The 27676-nt window shown below is 38.9% G+C and overlaps 1 protein-coding gene across 1 annotated transcript in view; it reads left to right on the forward strand.

Moving 5' to 3' along the window:
• Positions 1-27676, forward strand: part of CDH7 (cadherin 7) — a 190210-nt gene that overhangs the window by 37270 nt on the left and 125264 nt on the right. The window contains exon 2 of the mRNA XM_019937195.2: positions 23422-23558. The gene's annotated coding sequence lies outside the window, so the exon portion shown is untranslated. The remainder of the gene's footprint in view (positions 1-23421; positions 23559-27676) is intronic.

Below are 27676 nucleotides of genomic sequence, written 5' to 3' on the forward strand. Positions count from 1 at the left end.
AAGGAATCAAAAGATTTACCAAAAAAAAAAAAAACCCAACAACAAAAAAACATCAACTAAACACAAAAGAAGGTATTAATACAGGAAATGAGAGCCAGAAAGAAAGAAAGAAACTGTATGACATACAGAAAACAAAGAGCAACATGGCAGAAGTATTCCTTCCTTATCAGGAATTGCTTTAATAGAAATGGGTTGAACTCTCCAACCAAAAGGCAAGGATTGGTAGAACGGATTTTTTTTTTTTTTTTTTGCGGTACCTGGGCCTCTCACTGTTGTGGCCTCACCCGTTGCAGAGCACATGCTCTGGACGCACAGGCTCAGTGGCCATGGCTCACGAGCCCAGCCGCTCCGCGGCATGTGGGATCTTCCCGGACCGGGGCACGAACCCGTGTCCCCTGCATCGGCAGGCGGACTCTCAACTACTGCGCAAGTCCGGTAGAATGGATTTTTAAAAAAATGATTCAAATATATGCTATTTACAAGAGGGTTATTTTAAATCCAAAGACACAAATAGATTAAAACTGCAAGGTTGTAAAAACATTATATGCAAATAGTAACTGAAAGAGAGCTGGGGTAGCTATACCAATATCAGACAAAATAGATTGTTAGGGAAAAGGTTACAAGAGACAAAGAAGGATATTATATACTGATAAAAGTGTCAATTCATCAAAAAGATATAAGGATTAAAAACGTGCACCAGAAAGATTATGGGAAGATGGCAGACCTGGAAGCACCAGGAAGCTGTCTCCCCACCTAGACACCAATTGCACTGGTAGCTTCTGTCTGATGTAACTATTTTGGAACTCTGGAGTCTATTGAAAGCTTGCAAATTTCCAGGGGAAGTCTTGGAGGGAAAATTGCAGTTAATTTCAGTCAATTACAACTCTTTGAACAGTTTCAGGTAACCAATCCTCCACCCTTCAGCCCTCTGAGAGGCATCTGTACACATGATCCTGGAGAAGTTTGCACACACTTTGCATGAGCCAGTGTTGGCAAAAAGAATCCAGTCTTCAAAATATGGTGGATCTGTGCTCTGGTCAGTGAATGCTGCTTCTATCCACTGAGGCAACAACAAAGAGATGGGTGGCCATTTTTGTAGCACCCACCCCCATTGTTGTTAAGTCCCTCGCCTTCCTGCTGAAGTGATTTCCAGGGTATGTAAATGGCCACCACCCATTTTTTGCCCCTTCATGTTTCTCCTTTTTCCTCTTTGGAAGCCAGACATTAAAGACTAGGACATTCAAGAACATCTGAATGTACAGGGAAAATCAGAAAGTGATCACACATGCCCAGAGAAAGGCACAGGCTCAAAAAGATCTGAGAAGACCTAGTGTTTATACCTCAGACTGATCCTAGCACAGAGACAACCTGCAATAATCAAACAAGCAAACAGAAACAAATTTGGAAAATAACCAAAAAGCAGCAAACCCTGGGGAAGGGGGAGAATGTGATTTCCAGAGAAATCACATTATTAGATTCAAAAGTACAGTGTTCGACAAAGAATTCCAAACCATACAAAGAAATGAAAAAATGTGGCCCATTTAAAGAAAAAAAAAAAAAATCAACAGAAACTGTCCCTGAAAGACTGGATGGCAGATCGACTAGACAAAGACTTTAAAATAACTGTCTTGGGAATTCCCGGCAGTCCAGTGGCACACTTCCACTGCCGGGGGCCCGAGTTCGTTCCCTGGTCAGGAAACTAGGATCCCACAAGCCACGTGGCGTGGCCAAAAAATAAATAAAATAAAATAAAATAACTGTCTTAAAGATGCTCAAAGAACTAAAGGAAGGTGCAGAAGAAATCAAGAAAATGTTATATAAAGGGAATGGAAATATCAATAAAGAAATACAAAACCTAAAATAAAAATTCTGGATCTAAAATACAATAACTGAAATGAAAACTTGACTGGAGGGATTCAAAGGCAGAAGCAAGAATCAGGGAACTTTAAAATAAGACAATGGAAAGTATCAAGTCTGAGGGACAGAAAGAAAAACAGTTGAAGAAATGTGAACAGAACTTAAAGGAAATGTGGGACACACCAAACAGCCAACCCACATATACACTGTGGGAGTCCCAGAAGAAGAAGAGAGAAAAGGGCAGAGAGAGTATTTGAAAAAGCAATGGCTGAAAGCTACTCACATTTGATGACAGACAAAAGATATATATATTCAGGAAGTTAAACATTCAATATAAAATGAATATAAACATCCACGAAGCTCAAAGAACTTCAAGTAAAATAAACAAAAAGAGACTCACACCAAGAAACCTTATAATCATATTTTCCAAAGACAAAGAGAAAGAATCGTGAATATTGCTAGTGGAAACAAAAACTGTTACAGATGTGGTGGAAAACAGTTTGGTAGTTCCTCAAAAAAGCTGAAGATAAAATTACCATATGACATAGAAATTCCACTACTAAGTATATACCCAAAAGAATTAGAAACAGGGTCTCGAACAGCTACTTGTACAACAATGTTTATTGCACGATTATTCACAGTAGCCAAAAAGTGGAAACAAACTAAGTGACCATTAACAGACAATGAATAAACAAAATGTGGCCTGTGCATACCATGGAATATTACTCAACCTTAGAAATGAATGAAAATCTGATACGTGCCACAACATGGATGGATCTTAAAGCAATATACTAGGTGAAATAATCCAGACACAAAAGGACAAATATTACATGAATCCCCTTATATGAAATATGTAGGCAAATTCATAGAGACAGAAAGTAAATTAGAGGTTACCAGGTGTTGAGGGAGGGAAGGATAGGGAATTATGGTATAAGCGTTACAAAACCTATGTTTGGGTTGTTAAAGTTTTAGAAATAGTGGTGATGTTTGCCCAACATTGCGATTATACTTAATGTTGCAGAGCTGTACACTTAAAATGGTTAAAATGGAAAATTTTGTGTTTTTTATATACACATATGTATATTGCCCCAATAAAAAATATATATGTAATAAATTTTTTTTAAAAAACCTGCTAATCAGAAATTAGATGCAACAACATTAGAAATCTTTCATGTACAGACATACGTCTACAACAAGAAATCAATACATTATTTCATCTAATGTAATATTTCAAATAATACTGAAAATTATCTTCTATGAAATGCTGACTTCTCTGAATTGTGACTTTTAAAAGCATTAAAAATATAAAGTCGCATACTTGATTAAATAATTTACATTAGATTATGAGCTCCTGAGGACAGGAACCATTTCATATTTTTAAAATTACTGAGGACTTAAGAGTTTTCATTAATGTGTCTTATACACACTGATATTTACCGTAGTATAAATTGATGCAGACATTTTTAAAATATGTATTTATTAACTAATTAAAAAACAATAGAGACTCCTTCATGTTAACAAATACTTTATGTAAAATCATATTTTTGAAAAAATATTGTGTCATTTTACATTTTTGCACATGTACTTGATGTCTGGCTTTATAAAAGACACAGAGAGTCTCATTTTGCCTTTGCATCGTACTTGTTAAGGTATGTTGTTTTGTTTGAAGAATAGGAAGAAAATCCAGCCTCACACAAAGATACAGCCAGAAAGACAAGACTTAGCTAAGCCCTGAGAAAGTCTCAGAGACCCCAGGGGACTTCTAGCCACAATTTGAAACAAAAAATCTAGCCACAATTTGGAAACCAAGTTCCCATAAAGACCTCATCATTTATGACAGGTACAGATTCTAGCTAGAATTATTCTCAATATCTGGGACTTAATATGGATGACAAGTTTGTTAGAAAATAATCACAGATATACCTATTTGGGGATAGTACTTCCGTTTTCCCACAAAATCTTGGCTTACCTCTACCCTTACCCTATCATAATCAATGCTACTTACTTTTTTTTCCCCTTGTGACAGTGCCATCCCTTATGGGGCATGGGAAATGTGCTTCTACTACTTAGGACCAAGTCACAAGTTAAGAGTACAATGAGTAACTTTAAGGAATGCATGAATGCTTAACTGAATGAATGTATGAAGGGAAATATTTGAAATTCTACTTAAAAGGGAATACCATGTCTTCTTGTGAGATCTGGAGATAATAGAAGTGTCCATGTTCTGAGAGGATTTGGAAGAATGGCAAGTGAGAAAATTGTATTCATTTACACTGACGAATAATTTGATATCTTTACAGACTTCACACTGTTATCCAAGACAGTTAAAAAGAAAGTCTGTCCCTTTTTTCAGTTTGCTAATGTGGTTGCCGTGGTAGCATTGTTTTTATACGAATCCTAGTATTTAAAATCTAAAATATATATTTTTAAAACCATTAATTTATTTAAAAATAATTTCCTAAAATGGGATAATTATATCAATACATTTTTTTATTATTTTCTTACAGTTTTGTACTGATTGTAAAATTAAGTCTGAGTTTGTGTATGCATGCATACGTGTAAAAGACACAAAGAGAAAAGTAACATGTGGCCTGCAAAATGCAGGTATAAAATCTTTTCCTGCAATTTGTAAAAATTTTACCTTTTCCCAGTTACTGTATCATCTACATTTGTCATTTCTCTCCGTACATTAATGTATAAGCAAGGAAAATGTAACTATCCATGTTTTAAAGGATATGGAAACAGGGGTGAAATGAATTGTCCAATTCACAGAATTAACATGGAGCAAAAACTCTTGGATCTGTACTCCTTTTCACTTCATCGCCTAATCTCTCTCCTTTTCCTCTCACCAATCCAATCTTGCTACATAGCTGTGTGTCTCCTCTTCCTTCTGGTTGTTTGGATGGGTGCACAGCTGACTTTGTAGACCTTCTTGTGTGAGGAAATATCTGGTGGTCGCCTGAAGCTCCTGGCGCGCTGGTGGGTTTGCCCCAACTGCTCAGTGCAGATGGCAGAATCACTGATGGAAATGATAGCCTCGTGGACAAGTGTCAGCCACAAGGAGAACTTCTGCCCTTGTGTTTCTAGTACCCAGTTCACCTGGGGAAGGAATTCTCTTACTCATGGGAACAGTGGCTATTTATGAGGTGGCCGCTGGGTGGGGCAAAAGTGCATACTTTCTAAGAGGACACTGACTTAATTGACAAGTAAAATAAGGACAAATTAAAAGTGTTTCCCAAGTTCATTTTTTAAAGCAAATTGGAAGGCTTACATTCAGATTCCCAGTTAAGGTCTAATTTTCATTATCTAGCATACCTCCTCTGTAATGTTTTTATTAATTACATAAAATATTTTTATACATATTAAAGACACACACCCCACACAGTCTAAGGACTAAACACAATCATTACTTTGTATAATAGAAAGTAGAATACCAAGTTATCATTGCCATTTGTAATAAATTGTTTTCTCTGATAGATCTCATCTGCTAGTTTATTGCATTTTTCTCCTAACTTCTGTTGCTTTGTGATTGTTGGAGTTACATTCATCAAACACCACATTCATATGTAGCAACATAATTGTGGCCATTTAGTATCTACAATCATTTAAAGAGAATGAGGGGGAATTAGCCCTTAGCTGGAGTGTTTAAAGAGGGAAAGAGTGAGCTTTAGTGTTTAAAAACAGATGAGCCATTTCCTACCTTCAGATTTCTTACAGGATTTGCACCTAGTCTAATTTTTCTTTAGATTGGAGAAAATGTTTGTAACTATGAAGAATTTAAATGAGTACACTATACAAATGTTATATTCAGGTGGAATATGTCCATTTAAGGGATTCAATGCCTGAAAATCCAGTACAATGAAAAGTTTCATCCCCTCAGATTTTTGAGATCTATAGACAATGTGAAAAAAAATTTATTTTAAAAAATAGTTTTGCATATAACAGAAGGCTCCCTTTTCCATGTATGTTGTGGAAATAACTGAAAATGATAATACCACAAACATGTTAGCATCAATTTGAAATTAGACTATTTAGTGATGTTCTAGATTTTATTTTGTATGATTTTTGGGGTTTGTTTTTTGTTTTTGTCAGAGAGGCAAGACTCTACTCTCTTTTAAATGTGAAGAGGGGTACAGAGATAATTAAAATATTCAGTTTGGAAAAAGAAATCAATGTTGAATGATACTGTTTCTTTTCTTTTACAATTTTCCTTGTCATGTGTTTATTGTCAGAAATATCATCTTTAATATGAAGTATTTCAGAAGAAACTCCTTTTACTTTCTTTTATGGTATAGGGATTTTTATTAACAAGATACATAGTGAGTAAGCAAGATATTCAACTTTTCCATATACATCTCATTTTGCTTAAGTATGTTATTAAAAGTGGGGGAAAATAGGTGAAAACTGCATTCAGCAATCAGACATGCTGTACTCCACATTTCCACTATTCTATTGCAACAGAATGGATAAAGCAGCATCATTTATGGCCACTAAGTAATCTCACAGGATGATCCAGTAACAACTTCATGAGTCAATATGATACAATTCTAAAACAGAAACAAAACGACCCATCCAAATATATCATGGAAATGCTGTGGGTATCAAGACATGGGTAGGGAAAACCAGAAAATAAATGAGGCTTTAGGGAAATAATTATAATCATACAAGTCCCATTTATTGAACTGTGTGCCTGGGTCTGTACTAAGCGATTCATATGTATTAAGTCCAATACCCTTAATTCTGCAATACAGGTTTTTTGTTGGTTTTTTTTTTTTTTAAGCAGGTGAGAAAGCAGCAGAGTGAGGAAATGCTGTTTGCCCAAGATTACCCAGAAATTGAATGACTGAGGGAAGGTTCCATAGTTCATTTATTATGTCCATGAAATTCAAAGTAGGGAAAACATAGATATTTTGTACTTGTTCAATGCCCTTCAGTTTACAAAGTGCCATCGTTCTACCATTTGATTTCTTCAGGAACTCTGGGAGATACGGATACAAATATTATTACCCTGTTCTACACGTGAAGAAATGGAAACTCAAAGTAATAATAATCACATGCCCAATAAAGGACAGAGCGTAAGGTAGAAAACGATTTCAGTGCTCTCTCTATCAAGTCAAACCAGCTGGCTTGGAGAACTGATTGAAAGTAGAGAATATATATATATATATATATATATATATATATATATATATATATATATATAAGGGAAAAGAAAGATATACATTCTGGAGGCCAATTCAGATGAGGATTCATGGCTTTTTATGTTTATCTTTGTTCTACGGGTTGCTAGAAGAAATGCGCCTGGAGGGGAACCATGGGAAGAAAAAATATTTGAGGAAGTAAAGGCAGCTGATAAGGGCTTTGTGTGCTGGCAGAGTCGGGAAGAACTAAAGCTGCCCACGACTCAGGACGGCACCAAGTCAGGAGGGAAAGAGTTCTGGGCTTGAAGGCTGCTGCTATAGGCTCCGGGCCAGGCGCTGGCACTAGCAAGCCAAAACTTCTGGAGGGTCCCTGAACTTCTTGGGGACTTATTTCCCCACATGTGAAATGAGAGGGTTGAATTATATATATATATATCTAATGGACTTACCAACTCTAAAAAGTTTTGACCCTAAAATTTAATTATATTTCAAGCTTTATTAGGAAGCTATCACTGATAAGGGAAGAGCCCGGTGGGGAAAGAAGGGAAAAGTCCCAGGCGCCATGCTGTCATGGAACCTATGCCAAACCTTTGTCAGCCTACATAAAGAGGTAAACTGAGGCAAGCTCAAAGTACCGGCCATGAAGGGTATCTGGGAACAGCAGAGAAGTTTCAATTCGGGAAATGCAAAGTGTAGCCAGCGACAGGCGACCGCGCTGAGGGTTGGGGGTGGGCTGTATTGATGGCAAGGAGTGCAAAGACGGGGGAGTCCAGCCAGAGTCCAAGCAGTAAATCCATTGACTTGAAGATGGGGAGAGATGCTTGGTAGATGTTCATTGGTCAGGCGATAAGCTTTGGTCTGCAAATCAGGCCCTTGTTGGAAATCAGTCTCTTAGATCTTAAGTTCTGTTTACCCGAGGGCAAGTTCGTGAGAGTCCACATTTCAGGTTGTGCAGCCCCATTTTAAATTGAAATGCTTTCACACTCTCAACATCACAGCTGGTAGTGATAGTATTAGGCTGTTACTTTGTTCCTACTTGTCTTCCTCGCAGTTAATTTAGGTTAAAAAACATATTCTGAGGAAATAGTTCAAAGAAAAAAAAATAGGATGCAAAAGACTCCCCTTGATGTTATAAACCCCAGGACTGCTTTAACGCTAGACTACAGATTTGAAGAAACAAACAGGTAACAGTTGTAAGGTCGGATCTTAACAAACGGCACCGCGAAACAGAGGAAAGCTTCAAGTGAGCTTTATTAGGGAGCGCTCCTGGACGAGGTTCACTGGTCCGAGAGAAAGGGGCCAGAGAAGTCGCACCCCGGCGCGGGTTGGGCAAGATTTTATAGGGGAAGAAGGGAAAGGGGTGTGGTGAATCTGGGAGGGCGCAGGGTATTCCTTATTTGGTGGTCTTTTCGGGTATCCTGGGGGACCATTAGTCCCGCCCCTCGAAAGGCGGGAAGGCTGGGCTGGGTTCAACGTCCCCAGGTCAGTTCCTGGAACTGGGTGGTCCGGAATGTCTCCAGGGCAGTTTCTGGAACTGGGTGGTCCGGAGAATTTCGGTCTGATGCAACCTGCGAATCTGATTGTGTTCCCCTGCCTCGGGCCAGTTGGCCTTACAACAGTATATTCTTTAAGGCAAATCAGCCGTGTTTCTGGACATGCTGTGCTCCGCGCTGATTTTCTGGTCATGCTAACTTCAGGAGACTCCATCCGCTCCATTCTAATGCTGACCAGCTCCCTCTCTGCTCTTAAATGTAACAAAAAACAGAAGACCCTCTGCTTTTGAGACGGACTCAACTGTTCCTCATTTTGTTTCTTTTGAGTGCATCACACAAAGCCAGGGTTAGATTTTCTAGATCCCCCAAAAGAAACAATTCCTCTGTCCTTCCAAGATGCGTCTAAATCCGTGATTCTCAGTGTAGGCATTTGGGACATTGGTAGGGGTAATTTGGGCCCACTGCAAGCATTTATGTATTGAAATTTACATTATCTTAACATAAATTGCTTTATTTTATCTTATTTTTCTGTCGGGGCAGCATATTGATATTTTTTAGTCATCGTAAGTGGATAGATGGGCTTATTATCTATGTTTTTTTGAAGTATAGTTGATTTACGTTGTGTTAATTTCTGCTATAGCGCAAAGTGACTCAGTTATACACATATATACATTCTTTCTTATATTCTTTTTCATTATGGTTTATTCCAGGAGACTGGATATAGTTCCCTGTGCTCTACAGTAGGACCTTGTTGTTTATGCATTCTAAATGTAATAGTTTGCATCTACTACCCCAAACTCCCAGTCCATCCCGCCCCCTCCCCCTCCCCCGACCCCCGACACACAACCACAAGTCTGATCTCTATGTCTGTGAGTCTGTTTCTGTTTTGTACATAGGTTCATTTGTGCCATATTTTTTTTGTGTGTGTGGTACACGGGCCTCTCACTGCTGTGCCCTCTCCCTTTGCAGAGCACAGGCTCCGGACGCGCAGGCTCAGTGGCCATGGCTCACGGGCCCAGCCGCTCCGCGGCATGTGGGATCTTCCCGGACCGGGGCACGAACCCGTGTCCCCTGCATCAGCAGGCAGACTCTCAACCACTGCGCCACCAGGGAAGCCCTGTGCCATATTTTAAATTCCACATATAAGTGATATCATGTGGTATTTGTCTTTCTCTTTCTGACATTTCAGTTAGTATGATAATCTCTAGGTCCATCTATGTTGCCACAAATGGCATGATGGGTTTATTATCTATGAACTTCATTTCAGGATATCAAATGATCATTATAAACAGTTTAGTATAAAAGGAATCTTTGAGTCTTACGGAAGTTTGGCGCATTGGCATGAAATAACTCACATTATTGACTAAGGAGGCTCTTTCCAGGTTGGATAAGCGATGCCTCCATTTGCTCCAGTGTTCCTTTAATCCTTGATTACCCAGCTCCCTAATTTCCCAGGATTAGAAGATCATCTGATTTTTTAATTATTCATGGACAGATTGAAATCCCAGGGGCAAAAAATGTCTGAAGTCAGTGTCACTCCCTCTCCAATCCCTATGATAATCTGCTAGCTAGCATTTACTGCAAACAGACGTTTTGAAGAGCTAAGTGTTCAAAGGCTACACGTGGTCAATCTCAAGAAGGCTGTACTGATGGTTGGCAGGGAAAGAAGAGACACGTGAACATAAAGCATAAAGTCATAAGCGTTGTAATAGGAAACCAATGCCGTGCTGTGGACTCGCAGGAGAAACCGTTCTTACCAGGGGGTTCAGAGCAAGTTTTATGAAAGAAATAACATTTGAATAGAGACTTAAAGGTCAAATGGGGTTTTGATATAGAAGGAGAGCACAGAGTCTGAGCAAAGTTAATTGGCGTAAAAATGTGGCCAATTTTTTTGGAATAATAAGTAGTCAATATAGGCACCCATCTGTGCTTGAGAACAGAGCTGCCAGGCAGGACATGGCAGAGCGTGGAGAGTCTTGAAAGCCGTGGCTAGGGAGTTTGACGTGTCGCCTTAGACAATAAGGACACCCTACATGTTTTGGGGAGAAGATGCTGGCAACATCTAAGCTAGTTTAGAAAAATGACTGGCAGCAGGAGAAGGGAGAAACATACAAAGAATAGGGGCAGTGAGACTAATGGGGAGTTTCTTCCCTCATCCTGCAGTGAGATGATGCCGCAGGACTGAAACTGGGCACTGATGTAAGATTGGGAAGGAGGAAGGCAAACAGGAGTGGCGATGCTATTTCCCACGTGGGTGTGATGGGTGAGGGGAATCTAGGAGGAGACGTGACTCCAAGGCTCCTCATAGGGGTGGTGACAATAACAGAGGGAGAGGCCGTCACTCTGGAAGACTAGATGTTTCGAGAGAGGACAGTGAATTTCGTTTGGAACATGCTGAGTGTCCCCCAAATAAGGGTTGTATCAACATGAAAAGCAAATACGCACCCGCCCTGCCCATCAGTTCTAGCTTGTCAATATCAGTTGTTTTCACAGCATAGTCCTGGCTGGTCTAAGGAGTCATTCAAAATATAAAGGAGGTTCTATAATGATTTAAAGAAAAAGGTAATTGAATCATAGAGGCATCAATGTTATAGGTAGACTTTATTAGCAAATACAAAAGCAGTTCTTGAACAAATGCTACAACTTAAAAAATGCACCACGTACACTGTCTGCCAATAAAACACCGATGTTTACTTACCGTGTGGCAGGATATGGCGTGATATAATACTATGCAGAGAATGAAAGGAAGTTCCTGCCAATAGAGCAGATCCTTACTCGTGTGCACATTCCCTGCATCAATCTTAAGAAGCCACTTGCTCTTATACACTCTGATGATGACGATCTTTTATAACGTCTTTCACTAACTGTTAATATTTTCCTTTTCTTGCTGTTGTTTGTCAAAAGTGTTTCAGGTGCCCCTCGCTCCGACGCCAGGCTTGTTTCTAAGTGACAGCCTAATTTTCATATGCTGTAAAAATAAGTGACTGTAATTATTGGGCTTTTATGTGAGATATGACCCTCCATCTCTCCATCTCACAACCACTGGGAAACGTTTCTGCTCAGAGTTCTGGCACTGCTTTGGGTGAGGTTAGTGGAGAAAGAAGGACTTCAGAAGCGGACAGAACACCCCCCCTCTCCCACCCCGTGGCACTTGATGGATTGCATTAAACATCAGTGAAGCCATTTTAAAGAGATGACAATAGCTCTGGGACAGGGCTTGGGAGAACAAAACTAAACAAAACTGATTAACATATCTAGAGAAGTAAAATAATAAGAGAGGTTAGTCAGAAATGGAAGCACGGTAGCAAATAATAAGCTGTTTGGGTAGGCGCGCATGAGTCTGTTTTAGCGGGATGCCTTTACACGTTTAAATCACGTAACTAAGAAGCCTCATTCTGACGTCATACTCACCAAGTCACAGCCTGATTATAGTGTGGCTTCCCCCGTGGCATGCTTGCAGGTGGAGCGTCTGGTTGCCTCTCCGATTAGATTGCTCATTATAAATTGATAAGCTGGCCTGCATCATCCTTTTTGGGCTCAGGTAACAGGAGACCCCTCCTGCTCCTGGTATGTTGATAAATCAGCTTTCTAAGCCACCTAGACTTAGAGCCAACCCTTGAACTATGAAGAATATGAGGCTATTTCCCTCTGAAGCTTTTGGGAGACAGATAGGAATGTCTTTAAGACTCCCAACATCTCATTGATTGCAACTTTTCTTAATTAAATGTCAATAATTGCCACTATTGGCAAAGCGAAGGTCAGGATTAGATAAACTGCATGGTAGCATGTTGCACGCAACACTGTCCTAGAGCCAGGGTGAGCGTATAGTTCAGAGTTCAATACCAGATCACATTTGAGAGTGAGACGGAGCACAGAATAGCACAATGGGTGTAGAAGAGGGTCGTTCCGGGAAAACCAGGGTATATGGTTGCCGGACCAATCTTGAGACTAAACTTGAGATTTACGTTATGATTCTTTTGCGAATCTAACATGAACCTGTATCAAAAGGTACAGTTTTCTCTTTGTCATCTAAGATTGACCCTTCTCAAAACTTCCTGGGACACCTCCCCACGGTTCCTGCACTTGGCATGCCAGAGCACAAGCCGACCACTCTTCAGGGTGACCTACAGGCCTGGCAATCTCAGCTATGTTTAGGTTATTCTGTATTTGCTGTGTCTTATGTGAGGAAATCTACTCCCTAAGGAGAGAAAGTGAAGTTCAGGTCTATACAAAATTGTCGAAGTGTTAAAAGTGGTTTTCTAGCGGGGAAGAGGGAATGGGAATCAAAAGGGTGGAGAAACGTTTACTTTTTATTTATAATTTTCTGTACTAATTGGATTTTCTTGTATTCACTTGATTTTTAATGGTAGTCTTTTCAAAAAGTCATTTTAACCTTTCCAAAAGTCTTGTAGACTTGTGCAATTGTACAGTGAAGACTCCTACTGGCAGGCCATAAGCTTCTGAGGAGAGCAGAAACATTAGATATTTCTGAGTATCAGAGGGGCTTACACAAGGCTCTAGTAGAGAGAAAATGTATATTTTATAAAGTAATATATATGTATAAAATAATATATATAATAAAATATATATAATATCTATTGGGTTGGCCAAAAAGTTCATTAAGGCTTTTCTATAAGGTGTTACAGAAATACACAAACAAACTTTTGGGCCAACCCAATATGATGCCAGAGTTGCTGCTTCCTACTGTGTTATTTCTACACCGGATTTCTCTTTCCCTCCTGATTATCTTTGGTTGGGGAATCACTGAGAACAGTCAAACTGAAGTCCCTGGTAAGCAGGGACAGGAACAGTCAAACTGAAGTCCCTGGTAAGCAGGATAGATATCTGGGTTCTGACTTCATTGGCTGGAAAAGATTTGTCTGAGCACACTTTATAGATGGAGACAGCTGCTATAAATCATGTGGAATTAAATAGCACATTTTAAATTTCTTAAAATAGAATTAATTAAAGTTAAAACATATACATGTGACTGAATAAATATAGGAAAACAATTTTAAACTCAACAGCAAATTCCTGCTGCTTAAAAATCAGCTCCATGTTTGAGGTTGCTTTCGATCACAATAGCAATGATTCTATAATATATATGATTAAGATCGAATCCAAAGAGAGAAGCTCCAGGATAAGTGACTCCAACAACGTAAATCATAGAGATCACAGCCAAGAAATAAGTTGCGTACACTGCATCTTGGCTTCTAACATAGGTACTACAATTTCCCTGAAATAAAGATTCTTCCAATCTTAGTGACTTTCAACATAGGCCTAGACCTGTACAGTTTCATGATGGGATTAAAAGAGCACCTCAGTCTAGTAGAAGCAAATTTGAAGGGAAAGGACTTTAAAAAGGAGATACTTAAACAAATTGGGTAGGATGTATTTAAATTGAATGTTATATGTATCTAATACATTTTCAGACATTAAATTTTAAAAGTGAATAAATACACTTATACTGTGCTTCCTTGTAGCTATTTAGAGATTCTGAATTCCTAGGAAAGCTTCCTTGTAGCTATTTAGAGATTCTGAATTTCACAGAACGTGTGAAAATAAAAATTGCTGATGCATTAAGGTAGGCAAACTGCGATAATGGAGGGAACTCAAAAGGCAACGGACCAAAAAGATAGAAGTTTATTTGTCTTTCAGATAATGTTTCAGGGAAGATAGGTTCTGAGCAACAAAACCATCCAGTGACAAGGGCCGACAGGGGCTCTGCCATGTTTACCTCTGATAAATGGAATATTTATAAGTGGAATGGAATATTTATAAATGGAAGATTTCCTGCCATATCAGTAAACAAAGGATGTCACAGTCATCAACAATTGCAACCCTCCAGCTTGAGCCGGTGAGCCCTGAGGAAATTCAGGGCCAAAAAGAATACCTACCATCTTAGCAGCCACTCCCTACGGTGAGCCCTGAGGAAACCCAGGTAGTGAAAACACCGGATACTGGCCCCAGATAGCTGAGGTGCATATCAGAGGAATGATTTCAGTGAAGCCAGACTCTTGCATCTTCCCATACACAGAAAAGCGCTAAATTCTTCATTTTGTCCCAAATAAAACTTAACTCGCAACTGTCACATCGTGCATTTTTTTTAAGTCAACACCACGCAGCTTCCAAGACCACCCTGGACATGGTCATTTCAGACCGGGGAAGGGGGAGGGTAGAGGAGAAGAGGCAGGGCTTTCCCCTTAGGTAAGTGAGGTGAAATTCACACACATCAGTCCCACACACATTCCATCCAGGAGTGCTTGGGACCTTGACCTTTTTCAGCTCAAGGCAGGCTGACAAATGCACACTCTTCAAATGCCCACAAATAAGAGAAAGATCCATATTGATGGGCAGTTGCCAGTCTTGGCTACATAGACATGGCAGATCGTTTTCATCCTTTACCTGTGTTCCCATTATTATTATTGATTCAACAAAGACAAACACAAATTCAGTAATAATTGAGAACTACTTTCAAAGAACCTCCCTTCGGATGTTCAATGAAAACTCAAAGTTCTTTAAGAATTGAAGTTAATGCCGTAAAGGTAAAGATCATGTCTTCAACTGGCATAAGCAATAGTTTAGTGAGAAAAAAGAGGAGTTACTATCCTGAGCAGAGGGTACATCTTGTCCAGTGGCCAGTACCAGATGTTGCACTAAGAGGAATAAACCTCCCATAACACACTTAATTTCACAACACTATACCAAGGGGGGCGGGTATCTTCCTGACCCATCTGGTGAGCAGCTCCTGCCCTGAAGCGTGAGGAGGAATAGCTGGTGCGATTCTATCCAGCCAGTGTACTGTAACTGCACGTGCTACTCTCCCTCATACGAATGTCTAATTACCTCTAGGATCATTTTCTCTCATTCACATCCTGTTGCCTAGAGTTACACAGGTTAAATATGTTGTTAATCCTTGAATGTTATTCTAAAAAGAGAGAGAAGAAGAAGCACTTATGAGTGTTTAATACATCTTTTTCAGGTCGCCTGCTTTTTTTGAAACACTATTCTATTTATAGTTGATATTGCCCCCAGTGGTTTGAGAGGTTCATTAATAAACTACTTTTTTTCTTAAATATATCATTGGCTCCATTTTCCCTATGCCAAACGTCTTTATTGATTTTCTATGACAACTTATAGTCATAAAATAACTTCCTTGCTGCTAATTTCACTGTGAATCTTATTGTGTTACCAGACACCCTCTGGACTGGACTCCAGCAGATCAATACACTGAATTTATATTTGTTATGCAGCTATTAGCACTGGTAGCAGCAGGGTAATTAACTTCCCAAACAGAGATACCATTCTGTCATTCCCCATCTTCATTATTCACAGCACGTATATCTTGAAGAAATATTTCTATTTGCATCTAACCCATCAAAAGAACTGATGGCCAAATTCCAAAAGCCATGTGAATTCTAGACTTTAGGGACATAATTTCTTGGCATAAGATATATTAGGGAAGGAGTGAGTTGAAGAATATATAACTTGCCAATCAGGGAAAGGGCTACACATAGAAACAAAATATAGAGGCCGCATGGAAGAAGAGCTCAGTATTAAATACGACTCTGAGTTTAGATCATCCTTTCAGAAACATTAGAGCCAATCCTTATTTAAATGACCGTGGAATTCACGTAAAGGCCAGTGTCCAGGCCAGTGAGTTCTCACTGACAAAACAATTTGCCCCTTGTAATTTAGGAGGTGACTACCTTGTTTGAAAAAATATGCTTTATGTTTTATGACACTGGAAAAATGTGTAGTGTCTTTCATATATTTGTATCTGTTTATTTTTTTGTGATGTCTTATATACCAAAGTAGTTTAAATTAATATTTAAACATAATTCATTTACTGACTGAGAGCATATGCTATGCAAAATTCTCTGCTAAGTTCTTTGAATATGAACAAGGAATATTACCTGTTCTTGATAACTGCAGTTCTAGTGGGGATAAGAAGAGAAATATTCTGAAGCAAAAATTCCAACATAAAAATCTCACCACTACCTATGAATGGGAGGTCTGGGATTGAATGTGCCTTAGGGAATAATTATCCTGAACTTTAACCCAATAATACATGTTGGGAACTCAAAAATATGGAATCGACGCTAGTAAATTAAGGAATATAATTACATCAAAGAAGAAAAAGAAACTCATCTATTCTTAGATAGTGTTTGCCTAATGTTATCTTACTAAATGGACTAGGGATATTTTATTTCTAAAGTAAATACGGGTTCTTTGAAACATGTCCTTTTAAAATTTCTTTGTTTAACCATTTCAAAAGCCCTGTTTAAAAATGATAGCATCTTTTATACCAGTTTATGCTGCTTTTTATGTAATTAATTTCTATTATTATTTGAACATATTTTCCTTTACTGCTTTGTTTTTGGAATAAGTCTATCTTATTAGTTTTAAACTGCTCATATAATTCTATGCTTAAATCGGAAGATGATCTATCCAGCTTTGCCTAACCATCACTTTGCTTCAAATCACTTCCTGCTTCAATGGATGTTTTTGCTTTATAAATGTTGTCAGCCTTCCCTGTGTGTCAAGTGCACCTGAGGAGTTTGTTATCTATCTAGGTGACAGTGAGAACTCCTCAAGTGTCAGGAAAACCCAGAAATATAGGGCATTTGATAATTAGGTGTAACTTAATAAATGCCCAAGTACTGTGTTTCCTTATTGTCACTCACATAACTATCTTGTAATTTCTTGTCATTATGGCCTACTTTTCAATATGACCACGTCTTAATATCCAATGTGTCAAATCAAATCCTACGGTTTATTGTGAGCAACCCCAGTTGGTCTGTTTTGAACGTTTCCCTCCCTTCCCAGTGAATGGAAGTTATAGTTATGCCCCGCTGGTGGCTTGAATCACCTCAATTTGCTCTGGCAGTCAGAGGCAGCTGCTCTGTGTGAAAGGCATGAGACCCACTGAACACCGTGTTAGGAGTGACCTCCAGCTGAATGGAATCGGCTCAGCCTTTTCTGCCCAGCCAGCAGAGTGTGTGCAAACAGATCTGCCCAAGTGCAAAACGGTCCAAGGAGGTCAAGCAAGGCTGGGTCTCTTTTCTCTCGTTCGCTTTCTTTATTTTCTTCCTTGAAAAATGAAACAGGATAGTGGACAGCCTGGTATAATCTTAGCAACATCTGTTGCCTTTCACAGGGGTCTTAGCCGGGGACAATAAGTTTCAGAAGGAGACTGAGTTCCTGTTGACAGGGGTAATATAAACGCCCTCAACTGAAAGGAGCGTGGGCATGTTTCCCCCATACACAGTTAAGGCCTTTTGTGCCTTCGGTCAGAACGGGTAGGAAGAAAGGGTTTTCTCCTCTTCTTTCCTGATGACACTGCCACGAAAAAAAATCTTTCCCAGTTAGTGCTTAATGGACTTAAAGAACTGTGGAAAAGTTATTTCTCTCAATGCGTCCATCTTAAGCTCAGTTAATCAGAAATGTGAGAGACTGTGTGCTTTGCAATCTTTCACAACGGTTACTTCCCAGCTTCCTTACTAACTTTTATCCTAATTCCAGACAGTTTGGAGAACAACTGTTAGGTTCCTTTTTTTTTTTTGGTCAAAATGAATATTTCACACTGATTATGTCTTTTCCCATGAGTTTGATCTGTTCATCTGACTCCAATTCCCTAACTTTGGGCTGCAGGAAGCATTAAATTTAGGTAATTTATATAGGAACAGTTACCTGATTTTTGTGCAAGATACTTTTCAGAGCAATTTTGTTCACTCTTTACCATGACATCCTTTCATACACATGAGATACGATGCAGCTGATAATGTGTGTGCCTCCTGCCGTCTTCTGTTTCTTAAAACAAACGAGCCAACAGATGAAAATGAATTCCAATATCTAAACTTTTATTGACTTGATATATGTTTTTGGTATCCTTCACACAATTTTGAAAAAATATATAGAAAGAAAAATCTAAAGATTTTGATCTGTGTCTATTAAGAGAATGACAGATTTGGGTAGATTTCAATGATTATGATGTATGTTCATAAAAAAGAGATATAAATACTTCTGAAAATATCTGAATTTATACGTTTCTTTAAAAAACATAATGGGTCCTTTGATACTCAAATTCTTGTACCAACACAGTACATTCATGCACGATATATTTAATAATTGTTTAAAATGCTCTTTAAACGTATTAGTTTAAATGGGTATAATGTATTATATCTCCAAATTAAAAATTTTGTGCTTCAAAGCCTGTACAAATATTGCTTTTAGTTTAACTGCATTATTATACTTCCGAATCTGCTCATATATGTGCGAGTAAAGATAAAATTACAGTATTGTAGTCATGCCTCCTATGACTCTCATTAATGATTAGCAAGTTTTTCCATTTTTAAGCCAAAAGTAAAAATAACAAAACAAATTCAGTGTAAAAAGTAGAATTTAGGAATACTGTATAAAGATCATGTGTTATAAATATGGAAGCATATGCTGGGCATAATTGAAATAACTATATTTTTCAAAGAAAGGAATCCTTACAAATTGGGTATTAATTAGCATCTAAACCATCCTTTTAGGACAGGGGGAGCTAAAATTACTTGAGTGTTTCATAACTAGTCTTCATGAAATGGGATGATTCATATTTTGCTATTCTTGCTTCTAATAGATTACTATTCTAATAGATTTATCTAAATGCTAAGATCCCATTTAAATCAATATGAGTGCCAAGCATGGAAAACCTTGATAGCATGTGTAAAATGAAAAAAAAAAAAAAAAGATCAAAAGCCATTTGCCAACTCACGTATAATAAAGTAGATGTGTTCCAGTGGGTGGTATTAAGGTTTCCCAGGTAATATAAGAATGCAGCTGTGCTAGTACTGAGGTTTCCATTTACTTTCTTATCTTATACAGAATACACTGTATAGAATACACTGTATAGATAACATCCACGCACGAGAATAACAAGATCTAATTATGTCTAACGGTTAAATGGGAAAAAAAATCTTTAGACTTTGAAATCTGCCTACTTGCATATCTTATGCTATGGACTGAATGTTGTGTTTCCCCCCAAATTGATATGTTAAGGCTCTAATCCCCTGTGTGATGATGTTTAGAGGCAGGGCCTTTGGGACATTATTGGATTTGGATGAGGTCTTGGGGTGAAGCCCTCATGATGGGATTGGTGTCCAAATAAGGGGATGAAGAGAATAGGCCTCTCCCCCTTGGCCACAAGGACACTGCAAGAAGCAGTCTGTCTACAGCCAGGAAGAGGGCTCTCACCAGAACCATACCTGCCGGCACCCTGATTTCACACATGGAGTCCCCAGACAACACGTGAGAAATAAGTGTTCGTTGTTTAAGCCACCAAGTCTAGGGTATTTTCTTACAGAAGTGAAAGGAGACTAAGATATCTTACCTTCAGTATTAGGGATTGTAAACTGACACACCTACAAAGGCGCAACTGTTACACTGAGGAGTAAGCTGACTGTGGCGAAATGGAGTGTATATGCCCATCTCAAGGAACAGAGAGGCCTCACATTAGTCATACTTTATAATATGAAATTGTAAGTGTGTCAGATTTTCAGTGTGTAGAAGAGAAGTCAGAGGGAATTCCCAGGTGGTCCAGTGGTTAGGACTCTCTGCTTCCACTGCCGGATACCTGTGTTCAATCCCTGCTCGGGGAACTAGGAACCCGCAAGCTGTGCAGCGCGGCCAAAAAAGAAAAATAAAATAAAATTTTAAAAAAATACATGTATATAGATAGAACATTTGTAAAATACAGAAAAAACAAGAGAAGTCAGAAACAGAGATATGTGTGTCTAATCTTCCAATAACAAATACTGGAAGACATGAATAAAAATAATAAACAAACAAACAAGACCACTATATGGGCCCAACTTGTCTGCAGGTTGGATGTAATCAGAGGAGCACTGATTACAGTGCTCTTGGTTAAACAAACTAAAACACCTAAAACTTTGTCTTGCTCTGTTATGTATTCACTCAAACATGACACTCAAATTAGTCAAATTTGCAAGGTCGGTTAAGGAGCTGTCTTTCATAAATTTAGAAAGATATATTTTGTCTTAATCTATAGGGGAATATTTAAATGGTTAAAGAATACCTAATAAAAAAAAAAGAATACCTAATAATTTTCTAACAAGTAATAGAGCTATTTTTCTTCATTAACTATGGGTTAAAAACTTATTTAGCTTTTTCACTTTTGGGTGGAACTACTTGGTATTTCATACGATAAAGGAACTGAATTATCCATCAATATGGATTCTAACATCAAATTACTTTCTTGCCGTGAGCTATTCATTTGACTTTATAGTTCTCCAAAATATAGGAGTTTTTTCCCCTAAAGCGACAGACTCATTCAATTCTTATTCTTCTAAGAATGAGAATTATGATTTACATTAGTAGTTAAATAAAATTTTAAGGTGTGATGGAAAGCCACGTCTACAGAATTATTTGTGAAAATATATTCAATTTTAATCATTATAAATCCACTAGAGTCCAAGCTATAAGAAAGTCAAATTAAAAATGAGAATGGCTACAACCAAATTCTTTTCTCATGCTTAGAAAAGCTATGAAATATAAACCAAAAAATCCTTCTTGATATTGGACATGCAAAATATCAAATAATTAAGTCTACATGTCTAGGGGTTTTGGAATCCTGCATTGGCTGTTGCCCTGCGGACCAGCCAGCATGCTTTCATTACTGGGTTTAGCGTTTTATTCCCCTACCTTGAGTTTGTCATGAGATGATGAACCAATCCCTTTAACCTTCCTGAATTTCAGTTTCATTGTTGAGAAAATGAGGGAATATGCTTAAGTGTCATCAAAGGTGTCTTATGTAGGTCATTTCATGCATAAGGTATGGGGCCCAATTATCCTCTGTGACTGGTGGTAATTCAGTTGCTTACTGAGGCCCATTAACCCTTTCAGACCATGATTCATAACCACAGATTTATTTGGAAGGAAATCTTTAAGTTCCTCACGAGAAGTATAACATTTTCCTGTCAGCATTAAATGTAAAAAGCCCTAACTAAATAAATGTGGCATAATGAGGATTCATTTCCAGCACAATTTTTTCTCACACAAATACACAAATGCGTTAGAAAATATCATGCCTTATTTTGTCCATAAGGTCTGTTTATGTTGGTCCTCATATATGACATCTGTCTCAATCAAGTTAGTTTTCATATTTACTCTCTTGTAGTGAGAGGCCCTCGTTAATTTGGGGTGTAGAGTGACCATTTTGCCAGATGGGAATGAAGTGAAGGAAAGATGCTGGTTGCCCTTTTTAATCATTCAGACCTAACAGTGAAAAGTGGAATCACTTGCAGTTCAAAAAGATAATGACTACTTGAGATATCCCCTTTGGTATCGGAGTAGTTCAAGTTCATAAAAAGACTACTGCTCTTCTTAACCACAAGTATCTTCTAGGGTGGTGGTTCTTCGGTATTTTATTAAGCATGCTTACCTTCCTTTGTAGAAACTGGCTCATTTCATCTAATTTTTCTTCCTAAGGTATATAGTTTCCTTATATTTTCCCTTCCTGGATTTGCTTTCTGAATATGAGTTTAGCCTCAGTCACATACTCCAGAGAGCTGTACTGTTGGTTCCATGCAGCTGCTGGAAGTAGGGTCATTCCTACACGCACATTTTATGTGTGTTAGGAGAGTGCTAAATATAATTTAGTGACACCAGCTATAAAACCTGGAAAACCCAGGGCAAGCCAGCTCTCTGAGTCTGCATGCAGGGAACAATCAGGTTAGTGCACAGGCAGAGAAAGTGTCCCGGCACAAGCTGAACAAGTGAACGCATGCTTAGGGAGCCCTCTTTCTGTCTAGGTGAGCAGAGGATTCTGTATAAGAATCCCATTCTATGTAAACAACAAAAACATTCCCCTATTAAATCCCTTTGCTCCTTGGAGACTGTTTGAGGTTCTCTGAATATTCTCCTGATATTCTGCCGTCTCCTACTGTCTATATCCTAGTCTTGTCCAAGACCCAGGTGAAAGGTCATATTGGCTTATGCTTTTAAGACCCTCCAGTAACAAGTGTCTTCCTTCTTCAAATCCCATAGCTCGATGCTTATGGTTTTCTTACTGAGTTTAGCCTCATCTCTCCCCTTTTTATAGTTCTGTATGTGCCTGGAATATTCCGTGGGGCCTTGGCATTACTTTCCTTTTTAGTTCCTGCAATTTGTGGCATCAAACCCAGCAGACAGCACACACTCAATAAATATTTCTGAAATGAGTTTATTGTGAAAATCCACTTTTTTTCCCAGAAGATTCTCTGGTTTATTACAGAGTGATAGAGCAATGTTTAGCAGGAATTTGCATTAGCGCTTTTCTCTCCGATGGTTTTAGAAGGCTTTTATGGAACAACTATAATTCAAGAGACAGCACAGGCCTAGCTATATTATTTCTGACAATTTTGATTTGAGCCGCTTTTTAAAAAGTAATTTGTGTTCCAACTATTGTAATTCCAGAGATACAATTGCACATCAGGGGTATCGTACTCTATTTAAATAACTAAGTGTTCCCTTGCTTTGGCGTTTAATACCAAATCCAAGTCAGATGTTTATCTGTTTGTGTTTGTTCGTCAGAAAGAAAATGTTGAGAAATTTGACTTGTAGCAGCAGGAAGCTCTACTTCTTTAAAATGGTAACCAATGACCCACAATATCTCAGATATTCTGAAGCCCCATGAAGAAGCTTCGAATATCTGGAGGATTCTGGAAAGATAGTCTGGGCAACTTCCTTTGCTTAGAACAGGGGAAAAATGAATCCTTCACCCTTGCTTTCTGACCCCTCCGTGGGTCATTTTGTTCCCATTTTCTTTCTGTGGGTTTTTTCCTAAATAGTTGGGGTAAGGAGTGTGCTACCTATAGTCTAAAGCATAAGATATACAGGTAGGCAGATTTAAAATGTCTAAAGTTGTTTTTCTGTTTAACCAATAGATCTTATTCTTCGCTGTGGAAGTTCTCTGTACTGTGTATTTGAAGTGAATGGCAACCTCAGTACTGGTCCATGAGCATCATTGTATCACCTCAGAAATCTGAGTACCACCCACTGGGACGCACCTACCTTACGATATGTGAGTTCGCAAAGGACTTTTGAGGTTTTTTTTCTTTCTCATTTTACTTATGCTTTCAAGGTTTTCCATGCTTGGCACTTTTATTGATTTAAATGAGACCTTAGTCCTGTGTTCTTACTGTGGCTCTGTTGCCCTCCTCCTCAACAGACAACCTTGCATTTTCTAACTTACTGCGTGCTGACCTTGCTCTGTGAATAGATTCAGGGCCCTTTAACTAAGTAGTGTACTCTCCAAGGAAGTATTCATTTTTGGACAGACTGACTGCTTGGATAATGAACAAGCAGCCCTTGAGAGCACCTTAAGCAGTAAAATTGTATCATCTCAGACTTTGGATTTGTTCAGTCTAGCAACTGCGAGGGGCACGGTCACCAGTGAGATGCGGTCAAGGGGTGGGGGAGGGGTGATTTCACGATGCTAATCCTAGGCACACATCTTTCTCCTCTCAGTGATCATTTATGCTCTGTTATTGATAACTGCATTCAAGAAATCTTCAAATCTATTTCTATTTTCTGATTACATGCAAGGGATTTTCATACACTAGTGCCACAACTAGAGTCCAGGCCAATATTTTTCTCACCTGGATTTCTCCAGTAATTTCCTAAACATTTCCTCACCTTCAGTGCGCAAGACTGCCAGGGTGTTGCTTTCTCATACAGTCATCATCATAATTTCCCTTCGTAAAACTCCTCACGCTCTCGCATTGCTCTCATGGTACAATCCAAACATCTTCTCTTCCCAATCGATACTTTTTGTCATGTTATGTGCTTCTACACCTGATATTCTGTGTCTACCTGATCACAGTGCTCATGGCGGTGCATGGAGATGTACGCACCTTCTTATTTTTGCAATAGGTTGGAAGGTTCCTGAAGATAAGAACTACATCTTCATCTTTGTGTTCTCAAACCCTAGACTAAGGATCACACAGTATGGGTTCATATTTACCAAGTTAGTAAATGACTGTAGAGAGCTAGAAATCTCTCCTACGAAGTCCTTTCTTTTCTACAAAATGGAAGTATACTTAATTAGATGAAATAGATTGAAGAATATAGACATACTCAGGAAAATTCTAAGCATTACATAATGAAGATACATTTTTATTATTATCCACACGTTTATATTGGGAGAGACTGTTACAGGAAACTATAAATGATCCGACTTTTTGAGAGCTTGCCTTATGTAACTGCTTGTTACCTTCTGCCACATCTATGTTTTCCTACCCAGGGCTCCCCAGAATTGCTAGAAGCACTCAGATCTCAGTGATTAGCTTTTTTCTGCTCTCAGTTGCCAGATACTCAAGCCACATCTCTGGTTTTAGAGTAAGATCAGGATGGAATGAATATGAATATAATTGAATCAGCAATCTCATCAGAAACCTTGTACTTGCACCAAATCTGCTTTGGGAGATAAAACATGTAGAGAAATACTTTTCCACACCAACAGAAATCATGGCAAAGTTCTCTTACCTTTTTTAATTCCTCCTTCTCCAAAATTCAGGTCTGGTACAGGTGATTTTATTAATTTAATCGAGAATGAAAATAAATTGAGAGGATTTTTTTAAGTAGGAAAGAAAGGGGGACATTTACCAAATTTGTGTACAGAATTAAGTGACAGTGAAGAAATGAAACCTTCAACTGAGAGGATTTGTAAAAGATTGTTATATATAAGAATAGAAATAGTAAAACATAAAGTTGAAAATTATATGGCAACATGAAATTTCACAAGCATATGCAGTTATGATTTACATTTGTTTTTTAATTTATTTAATTAATTAATTAGTTAATTAATTAATTTTTGGCTGCATTGGGTCTTCATTGCTGCATGTGGCTTTCTCTAGTTGTGGTGCGCGGGCTTCTCACTGCAGTGGCTTCTCTTGTTGTGGAGCACAGGCCCTAGGTGCACGGGCTTCAGTAGTTGTGGCTGGCGGGCTCTAGAGCGCAGGCTCAGTAGTTGTGGCGCACGGGCTTAGTTGCTCCACTGCATGTGAGATCTTCCTGGACCAGGGCCCGAACCCATGTATTGGCAGGTAGATTCTTAACCACTGCACCAGCAGGGAAGTCCATGACTTACATTTGTATTTCATGGAATCTTAAACATTCAGTAGCATCTTGGGATTTATCTAGTACAGTGACTTTTTATTTGTGTTTCTAAGGAAACAAGGTTCTCTAATCAACCAAAAGTTGTAGGAAAAGGATGCAAGAGGGCTTCCCTGGTGGCACAGTGGTTGGGAGTCCGCCTGCCGATGCAGGGGACACGGGTTCGTGCCCCGGTCCGGGAAGATCCCACATGCCGCGGAGCAGCTGGGCCCGTGAGCCATGGCCGCTGAGCCTGCGTGTCCGGAGCCTGTGCTCCTCAATGGGAGAGGCCACAACAGTGAGAGGCCCGTGTACCGCAAAAAAAAAAAAAAAAAAAAAGGATGCAAGAGGAGAAAGGATAGAAAAAAACATGTCTTGTCCTTGAACTTGACCACGGTGTAAACTTGAGGAGCAATTCCTTTATTTGTCATTCCTAATGTAGAGCTTCCTCCTAAAAATAAAATACAAACACCATCCAGGGACCTAGAAGGCCCTACGAGACTTGTCCCTTGCCCACCACTCCAACATAAGCCCTCTTGATTCTCCCCCTTGTGCTGTGTTCTCTGTTTCTCAAATATACCCAACTCTTTCCTTTGCAAACATTTGTCCTTGTTTATTCTGTCCAGGCCATTTTCCTTCAGAGCTTCTCAAGTCCAACTCATTCTCATCAACATGTCTCAGCTTAAGTGCCATTTCCTCAGAGAGAGACCATCCCTGACCTCCCCAAACGAAAGGGTGTCCCTCAGTTACTGTGTGAAGCATCCACTGTTCTTACCCTTGCCTTCTACACTGTACTCTCTAGGTGGAGAAGAACCTCGACCTTCCTCTGTGATGAACCGACCAGAACTAGTATTCTGGTTAACTCACCCCTTCTAGAATCTGTGTCAAGGTTATAGTTTAAGGATATTTTTTAAAAAGGAAGGCAAGTAGCATGGAAACATCTGGTTCAGGACGGAAGCCCAAACTGGTGATCAATATTTATGCAGAGGCACAAGAAGATAAACAATTGAGGACAATTTTAGGAACAGTATGACCAAAATATCGTTTTAAAAAAAGGTCTCCAATTTTTTCCCTTTCTTATGTGGTGGCCATTGATTAGAACAAGATAATAAATAAATATGGTACAGTACCTGATTCCTGATCACACACCATCTCTTACAGATGAAAGATCCGGGCAGTCAATGAACTGGTTACAAACAGGTCGGTGGGCTCAGATTTGTGTTAATGCTGGATGGGATACAAACATTCACTTCTGTATTCAACGAATATTTGCTAAGGGTTGAACACGTGCTGTGTGTTAATCATACTGAATATCAATCTTTGCCTTCCTGAAGCGTTTGGTCCAGAACAATTATAAGGATAGGTCCCATCCCAGAAGCAAATTCATTAGATGAAGGAAGACAGATGTATGTAAGGCCACCAGAAAAATGTAAAGTTCTAGATTGTGTAATATTAGCTGGAATAATTGAGGATTTTCACAGAGAAAATCCTGTCAAAGTCCTCAAAGATGAAGCCGAGGTTTAATGTCTTGCTACCTGGAGAATGATGATGGTGCTGAAAGAGAAATACATACTGGGAAATCCAAGGTGGTACCTATGCGGAGATAGAGGTCTGTTCTAAACGTACCGAGTTTGGGTGATGGCTGACAGTTGAATGGAAATGGACTGTGAAATGGCCATCCTAGCAGACCTGGAGCTGGAGAGGTTTAGGGCTGGAGATATAACTTTTAAAATGAAGCAACTGTAAGTAAACAGCATAGCATGCGTGGTATCTGGAAAGGAATAGAAGCTTTAGAAAGGTTTGCTGTTAGAATTATTAGCATAGAATTCAATTTTAAATACTAACTAGATGAGAGGGAAAATGCAAGCTAAATGGACAGGAGGAGCTGGATTGGGGGGGAGGGCAAGTGTGCCCGAGTGAGCAAGAAAGCAGAGGTGCTTACACGGACGAGCCCGTGCCCACATGACCGGTATCTGGAGAATCACTGTTAAGGATGGATGAGAGACGCAGGGCAAGTTCCATTGACAGAATGAGAAAAATGAAAAC

The sequence above is a fragment of the Tursiops truncatus genome, chromosome 13 (assembly GCF_011762595.2).
Source record: "Tursiops truncatus isolate mTurTru1 chromosome 13, mTurTru1.mat.Y, whole genome shotgun sequence".
Taxonomy (NCBI): Eukaryota; Metazoa; Chordata; class Mammalia; order Artiodactyla; family Delphinidae; genus Tursiops; species Tursiops truncatus.